Here is a 9,830-nt window from a genome sequence, read left to right as displayed (position 1 = left end):
TCATAAAATTTTCAAATTTTGAGTTAAATAGTTCGAGTTATTTGAGTCAATCAAGTTATTTGGACCAACTCGAATAAAAAATTAAGTTTTTGGGTTTAACTTGAATATGAATTACACAATTTGAGTTATCTGAAAATCCGAATAAAAAAAAGCAAAACTAATCCATTTGGATAAATGTTTACATTTTCTAAAGTTAAAAGTCAAAACCATTAAGTTAAACTATGTTATTTTGATAAATATTTACTCATTAAGTTAAAAAGCAAAACCATTATATTATTTATATAGTTAAATAATTTTATACTTCGTTTACTAGTTAAATAATCGGTTCATATAAACACAACATTGAGTATAAATAATAGAATTCGTTAACTCTACTCGATTTGACTTGAAATTTTTTGACCCAATTCGAGAAAATTCAAATTGAGTTTGGTTGCTAAAATAGGATTTATCAATTAGACTAACTCGAAATTTTTTGACTCAATTCGACTCGACTCGACTCGACTGAATACTCACCCCTATTCATATTGGGACCTAAACTTTAGGACTTTCATGTACTAACTAGTAAAAAAAAGTTCAAGTCCCAATGTAAAAATATTTGTCAAGTTTAAAGCCTAACATTTACAAAATAAAAAATAAAAAAACTAGTCCCAATATGTGAACAATTCCTAATTAAATTTAAGATTTAACTTGAAAAAAAAAGTTCAAACCTCTGAGAAAAATTATCATGTTTAAACTCAAAAATGTGATTTAATCCAATAAAATAAAATAGAATAAATTTTCTTTTAATTTTCTCATTTCTAAATATAAATACAATAATAATATTCTCCTAGAATATCATTTTAAATAATATTTATAATCTTGATGTCTTAATTTAAGTCTTAATTATGGGTTATATTTAGAGAGAGAGAGAGGAGGGATTCACTTACACCCTTTATAAATTTAAGTGATTTTATATTCTTTCGTAATTTTGTATATGGTTAATATTTTAATAATCCAACTATTAAATTTATCAAAATATTTGTACTTGTCATATAAATTTTTGAATCAATTCAATATCTCTATCATTTCGATTTAAAATATTGTCTATATTAATATATTTAGCGATTAAATTTTTTATATAAAATTAATAGTTAGAAAGTTTTAATTCATATCAAACTCAGACATGTATGATCTACATGAATGAAACATGAAAAATGATTGTTGAATTATTAAAATATTAATTATATAAAAAGTTACGACACTTATATAAATAAATCTCTCCTCATTTAGAATTATTTTCGTTTAGGATGTATTTTGAATTTGTTTTGTATATTATTGAAATAATAATAATAAATTAAAATAATATCCATGCTTTTCCAAATGATTTTTTTTTTATAAATCTTGGAATTTGCAAAGAAAAGAGAAGAGGTTATGGGAAATAAAATCCATTGGCTAGGATTTGTGGTTTTGTAGCCACCAAATGTATTTCAAATCGACTTTCAAAACCCTTCACATGGCTTGTGACTGTGAAGGCATGGCTCTCAATTTGTAGATTAAAAAATAAATAAATAAAAAGTAGTAGCATTTTCCTTTCAGATTTATTATGGTATTTCTAGTTATCTATTCAGAATCCAAACATAATTTTAAACTATTGATCCACAACCCGAGTGAATGCAGAAGAACATGGACCTCACAAAGAGTCCCACTAGGTTCGCATGCATGTTGTTGGGTATTCGCAGGTAGGGGATGTGAAGTCAAGCGTGTGGTATAATAAACACATGTTAATTCTAGAATAATATATGTGTAAGCGTGCATAAAGCCTACTTAAGACGTCATTTTGATGAATATTTACCGTATCTTATAACTATCTGATTCCCTTCGTCAAGAGAACACATAATAAAAACATTAAACAACATTATTATTGTTTTTATGATGAAAAGATGAATTTAATTAAAACTCTAAACCTTATTAATGGGACAATTAACAAGAAATTCCATTCATCATCAATTGATTGATAATCGCATTAATGTAAATAAATATATATTAATCAACGGCATAGTTAGGGGTTAGTAGTTACTTTGACTTCCTAAAATAGAAATATTTTTATTTAAAATCCTTAAAATTTTTAAAATTTTAAATTAATAAAGATAAAAATACACTTTAATCTCTTAAAATGATCCTTAAAAAAATTTTCTAACTTCGATATAAATATATTTATCATATAGAAACAAACTCTTAATATATAAATATAACGAATTAATAATTTAAGGGGGTTTTTTTTAACTAAAATATAATAATTGAAGGATCTAAGACGTGCATGGTTACGTAGTGTTTGACTTACTAAACTTGTGTGCTGGCTGCAGGGAGATTTAAAACCATGGCTTAGGAAGAATGATTTTGTTTTGAACCTTCACCCTTTTGCTGATTATAAATTGTATTTCTAAGTTAATAATAATATTAATATTTTTTAAATGTATCAAAAGTTAAATTAGATCAAAATTTATTTTTAAATTTTAAAATATTTATTTGTGATTTAATTCATTTATTATAAGACTAATTTCATATTTTGATGATATTTTTTTAAAGAAAACAATAATAAATGAGAAGATCATACAAATTGTTATAAGTGAAAAATGGCTATAATTTTTATTTTTACATTAATCTCATTATAGATTCTTATAATATTGGTTATTTTTTATACAAAACTTAAAAATACTCATAGTCTCTCCCCAACCCTTAAATAAGAGGATAATACGTTCAGTGCACTTGAATTCACGTCCTCCTACACTGGAAACAATGTTAGTGCCAATCAAGCTAAAACTCAATCGATGAAAAATTAATCTAAGAAAAAAAAAACCTCATTTCATATTGTTTTATATTTTTATTTTTAAAAATTTAGTCCTTTTACTTTTTAAATTTTAAAATTCAAGACTAGTTAATTTTTTTAATTTATTGATGTGACGTTTTGAAATAAAAAGACATATTCATTTGGTAACCATGTAACTAAAAAATGGCATTATAATGAATATGGATTTAACAAAATAAATTTAACAATATTAACAATTAGACTTAAATTCTGAAATTTAAAAAAATAACCTTAAAATTAAAAATACATTAAATAAATTTTAAATTTACTAAAAATCAACCTTTTTTTTTTCAGTTTATGGCTTTGTTTATGGGTGAGGAAATCAAATAAAATAAAACATTAGGTATTGATTTACATTGATTTCTAATTAGCTTCTCAAATGGTTAGTGGGGACAAAGGAATGATTAAAATGATGGGGCTTTGTTAAAATTAGGTATTTCATTGATTAAAAAAGCACCATTTTTTCTTACATTTCAAGCATCAACAGCTCATTAATCAATCTCCCATTGATTTTTCTCTTGCTTTTCTTGTTAAAGATTTGGATGGTTCAACTGTTATTTGTTAGGTTGTTTTTCTTCTTCTCTTCCAAGTTGTGATTAAAGATATTTTTTTTATTAGCGAATTCTAAGCGACGATTCGACGATCGATTTGGCGGATTAATACTCATCAACGGGTAAAAGAACATACCTTAGATCCAAACCAATCTAACAATTAATGTCAAAGATTGGAAAAGAAAGTTGTTTAGATTTTGATACGTAAATTCATAACATGTAAAGTTAGTTCATAAAAAAATGGACTGTAAAAGAGAGAGAGAGAATGAAAATTTTCGATTGGTGTAAACGGTGCGAATAAAAAAGGCCATACAACAACAATTTCAATAGTCTAATGACTTAAATGAAAACTTTTGAATAATTCAATAATCATTTTATAAATTTTTGAAATTAATTGATCAAAACCTAAACTTATTAACAGATTAATCACCTTAAGTGTATTTTACTTTTTTTACCCAATTCTAATTAAAAAAATATTATTATTAACTTTTTGTTTGTAATATTTATAAATTTATGGATTAAAATGATTCAAGTTTAAAAACTAAAATTGTTTTGATTTTCATAGTTTTTATTATAAAAATTATTATTACAATTGTCACCCAATAATCATCTAAAATCAAGTAGAAAAATTTCGAGTTAATCAAGTTGACGAGTCCTATTTTATTATCTTTAACTTGGATTGAAAATTTTTCGAATAAAGTAAAATGAAATTCGAGCTAAGTTAAATTTTAAAAAAAATAAATAATGCATATTAAAATCTTTGTTGACAATATGTAAATCCAAGTTAAGGAACGTAAATAACATATATATTTCAAAATTAGTATGATAAACTCGATTTGTTAATTTATTTATTTAATACCTCAAAATTTTCAATTCGAAACTTTTATAAATAATTGGAATTTAGCATTTGTATATTTTTATGAATATCTTGATTTTTTAAAAATTTTTTAAAGGAACCAATTTAAATATTTTTAAAATTATTAAAATATCAATTTGTAATTCAAATTATTTTAGTTAAAACCACAATCACATATATTAGAAGTGATTTTTGATTAAATAATTAATGCATAATTTTATATAAAAAGTAGATTTCAAAAATTCCCTTTTTTTCCAATTAATTTTTTCAAATCCCATATTTTTAAGTTGAATATTATTTTATTAAACAGTCTTAAGATATCATACTTAATTACAGATATGACAGTTTATAAGTGGTTGGATTATCCTTCAATTTCACATTGATTTTGATGTCTATATTAGGGTTTTTTACCCCAATATTATAAAAAAAAATTATACACCAAAATAGGTTGTCAGCCAGATTAATTACGAAAATGGTATACTTTTTGGGGTCGTGTCTACCTCACAGGCACAACCTAGTCGTGCCTACCTGACAGGCTCGATCCGTTTCGGGTATTTTTTATCCGTGTAAAACCCGTATTTTTATCTATATATTAATATAAATATTAAAAATAATATAATAATAATTTTAAAAAAAAAGAAGAAATTTAATAAGAAAATAATGGGTTGTGCCTGTCAGGTAGGCACGACCCCAAAAAGTATACCATTTCGTAATTAATCTGATTGATAACTCATTTTGGTGTATAAATTTTTTTTTTATAATATTAGGGTAAAAAACCCTCTATATTACGACAATGTTTTATCTCAAAGTATCTCTTTTTGTGATGGAACTTGTTTCCAAAATTTTTGAATTTTTATAGTCAAATTTTTTATATATTATTATTTTATAATAATTATTTGTAACTTTAACGAAATTTGTAGGTGATTTGGTGATAGAAGCAAAAGGTGACAGAACAACTCCCAATTATGTTTGAAATATGACATTGGTTTCATGCTGGATAATTGGCCTGTCTTGTTTTCAACCAATTTTATTTATTTAAGAAAAGTATTGTTCTTTACTTGCGTCGGTTGCTTTGAAAAAGTCATGCAAAATATATTTTTGTTAATATATAAGTTGATTAATTTTAATAAAAATGTTAATGGTTTGGCTAATCTTTTTAATTTCTTTTAATTTTTTTATGTACATCGATCAGATATCAAATTTTATTAAAGTACAATGACTAATTGCATATTTTATCTTTTTGAAAAAATAAATAAAATTTGTTGGTACAAGAAGGGAAGAGAGTAAAGAGGATGTAGAGAGGAGTAAACGGTTCACCTGAAGAGGCAAAGAATTGAAAAGGAACAAGAGAACAAGGCTGATTGTTGGAAAAGAGGATATTGGCTCAGAGTAACGTTGAAGGCTCAAAAGTCGAACAATTCTTCATCGTTGGGAGGGTATTTATAGGAAAAGTCCTCTTATGCACTACCGTGAAGTGGTAGGATAAGTGCTCAGCCCCACCAGATGCATAAAGGATTATTCATAAATATAAAGGATATTCATAGTGGTCTCATTCTGTTATTCATTCGATTAGTACAATGTTGTTATGCTTAGGTGGGCCTTTCGTTGTATTGAAGGCATGTTTACACTTAAAAAGCGAGGTGTCTAAGAAGCAGATGCTTGTCTCGTCTCAGAAGAGCGAAAGGGCCTGTCAAGAATGCCTATCCAATGGGTGGTCTCGACAATGGAAGGATGACACTTCTCTAATGGAGTCAAAAGGAAAGTCAACGTTGTCTATCTTGCTAACATATGGACAAATTGAAAAGAGGTATAATAAATTTGATTTAGATTCAAATTTCATTTGTTAACAAATTAAGACTTCATAGTATTAAAAAAAAAGGTGATTTACTAGCAAAAGACATTGGCTTCTTTTGAAGATTAAAACTACACTTTTTTTCACTCTTACCACGAATATGCCTTAATTTAAACAAAACTATGAAAATTGTAAATAAATGTAAATTTGAACTCAAAATTCAATTGAATCAAGTGAAATCATTATTAGAAAATCTTCTACGTTGCTATTGATTAAAGTGCTTTTTTGGATTCACTGCATCTGTAGTATGGTGAAATCTTTTACCTCACTGTTACAGTAATTAATTTCACCACCACCGTTGGTTTTAACTTTACTGAAAGTAAATGCATTACCCATCCAAATTAAGCCTGAATCGCCTTTTATTAAAAGAAAAAGAAAACTAAAAAAAAACTTTTTTCTATTGAAAAGAAAAAAAAGGACTATTAATATTTATATAGACTTTTAGTATATACTTGAAGAATGGTCCACTAGTTTTGGAATCAATGTCTTTGAAATTATCTAGATAAAAAGCTGAAACAAAAATTCCAAGTAATAGAAAACCTAATGAAAAATATATACAAAATTAAATTATTTAAAATAAAAAATTCTATCCATCCGACTCGTTATCATCCATATCAATAAAAATTAAGTGCAATGATAAAGTACATTTTTTTTCAAGAAAAGAATTTGAATTTGAACTTTCCATGAACCGTAAAACCAAGGGTGACTTTAAGGGCAGGCAGGGCCCCCAAAATTGAAAATCATGCAATCTAATCCTTTTATGAATGATGAAATTTTAAGTTAATATATTATAAAATTACATTTTGGTCCCCTCAAAAATGAAAATTAGTTATGTTTAGTCCCTTTGAAAATGATGTAATAAAAAATTAAACCCCTAAGTAAAACAGACATGGAGGACACTATTATAGATACCTTGCCTTGGCAGTGTTCATCTCCACTACCTTGACACTTCCACCTCACCCTTTTATTTAGACACCAATGCCTAGCCACCTTTACACGACATGTAGAACTCATTCCAACGACTTTGCCAAGAATAGGTGTCATACCTCTCTTTGCATGACGTATACATGATACCTCTACTATAAGTCACTCCATTCATATCATAGCCTATCTAAATGCTAGAATGCCTTTTAACCAGCCAACCATGATTAGACTACTATTGCGCATGTGCTAAGGTCCGAAGATAAAAGGGAAAACTCACCTCCACCTATAAATATTTCATCCTTGGTAATAAAGAGGAAGTGATTGCTACTTCTTTCTCTACTAGACTCCGAATATTATCCCTAAACTTTACGCACTGTTTTCATCCTGTAAATCTACATCTAAAACTCTAACTGTATTTAGCCCTCAAAAGATACCTTGGTTTAAAAAAATCCATAAAAAGATATATGTATATAAATTGAATGGTTAAACTCTGCTATTAGTTCATGTAACGTGTAAGTTGTATATTTAATCTCTATACTTTATTTTGATCATTTTTAGTCATTGTACTTTTTTCAAAATTGTAATAGTAGTTCTTATCAAATGATAGTTGTTAAGTTCTTTAAGGTAAGTTCTGCTATTTCTAGAATCTTATGTAACAAAAACATATTATTATATGTAGTAATCATTGCATCAATGTTAATGAAAAAGCCCATAAATTATTTCTTTTTTCTTTTTTTAGTATTTGATAGTGGTATTAAATTCCAATTAAATTTAGACTCAAATCGTATTAAAATATTAAATGAAAGGTAAAAAAATTTCAATATTATTTCTTTTATTCACAAAACTCAAAGTTAAAATTTTACTTTAAAAAATTAAACTTTTTATCATTCGATTCAAATGGATAACTTTCTCAATTAGTTTAACATTGCACTTAGGTGGTTTTCCAAGTTTATTCAATATTCTAATTCTTACTTAACGTAAAGCTTTCATTTAATACTTTTTATTCTTTAGTATCGATCTTAGCTTATTGTCACGAATATTTGTGTTGTAGTATCAGAGTTTGGGTTCAATTCCTAGTAATCCTATCTGATTATATGTAGTCATCAAAAAAAAATATTTTCTAAATTAAATCACTAAATTTTAGGTAAGTTTTCTTTTTGATTACTTAACTAAAATAATTATAATTTGGCCATTAAACTATTCGAAAGTTTTTATTTAAGTCATTGAGCTATTCAAAAATTTTTATTTAAGTCATTGGGTCGTTAAGAGTTTTTCTTCTTCTTCTTCTTTTTTTTTTAAGTTTTACTAGCTAGCTCCAAACGACGATTTGATGATAGTTACGATAAATTAGTACTCATCGATGAGTAGAAGAACATAATTAAGATCCAAGTCGATTTGAAGGTCAGTGTTGGAGATAGAAGAAAAAAGTGCGATCAGAGAAGAGGAAATAGAGTTTTTATTGATGCAAAAAGTGCGAATAGAGAAATCTATATAACATCGATTTAACAACTTGATGACTTAGATGAAAACTTTCGAATAGTTCAATACTCAAATTGTAACTTTTTTAATTAATTAACGAAAACGAAACTTATCTATAATTTAATGATTAATGGTATAATTGACCTAAATTTAATTAAATATATAAATATTTATAAAACCTAGAAGATAAGAATGTTAGATATTGGTCTAAGTCTTTTCACCGAAAACATGTAGAATTTAGCAAAGGTCATTTTCAATCATTTGACTATTTGTCAATTGCCATGCAAAACACAAAAGAAAAACCATGAAATGAGCCGAAATTGTACATAGGAGAAGAATACGATTTTAATAAATCTAGTTTAATTTGTTATTAATAAAAAAAAATTGTGACAAAGACAACAAAGTAATAAGAAAAAAAATTAAAATATGTAAATTTTACGTGAAAATTTCTTTTTGGAAAAAACCATAAGTGGAGAAGTAAAAATTTATTAATGTTGAAAAACAAGAATATAGGAAGTTTTTGACTATGTGCAGTTTTTAAAGGGTTAAACGAATCTTTTTTTAATCACCATCTAATAGAAAAAAAAATGTAGCCCTATATAGATTCAAATTGCGTGATAAGGTACGTACTTTTGTCTCTACAAATTCTCAAATTTGTTTTTCTATTTTATTTTTTTTAACTAGTGAATTACATCTCGAACTTTCCAGACATTATCAAACGAGATTTGAGTTACACAACTCTAATAAAAAATATACAATATTATTTAAAATATTTTATTATTTTTGTGAATTTTGAATGAAATTAATAAATATGGAATTGCAATTCAAGCTATAACCTATTGCAACAGTGTTGCTAATTTCTATTGGAATTCCACCTTGTTTGGATGGGACTTGTTTCAAAAAAATGTAGACAATACCCCATATTCTATGTACAAAAATGTTTTCTTTTTCGTTCACACAAAAGCTTTTGCTTTTATTTACTTTGGAATTGCATCACTTAATTCTCTATAAATATCGTTGAGAGATTTTGATTTTTCGAGAAAAAAGTTTCTAAATAAATTTGATATTAAAGGTAGAATATTTATATTCGATTTTATTTTTGAGTTCTATTAACAACTTGAGATAATAAAAAAGTTTATAAAACGAAAAGTATTTTTACCAGCTCTCGGTAAAATTATTCTGTGAATCTATTTAAGTTTTAGATAAAATTAAAAGACAAAACCTGTAAATAAAATAGAATATTGATATCTCGAGTCCCATACTAAAATTGAGAACTCATATATCAAAATATATCACCACAACTAATATATCAAATACTAATTC

Source organism: Gossypium hirsutum, chromosome A13 (assembly GCF_007990345.1).
Source record: "Gossypium hirsutum isolate 1008001.06 chromosome A13, Gossypium_hirsutum_v2.1, whole genome shotgun sequence".
Taxonomy (NCBI): Eukaryota; Viridiplantae; Streptophyta; class Magnoliopsida; order Malvales; family Malvaceae; genus Gossypium; species Gossypium hirsutum.
This window is presented reverse-complemented; position numbering follows the sequence as displayed.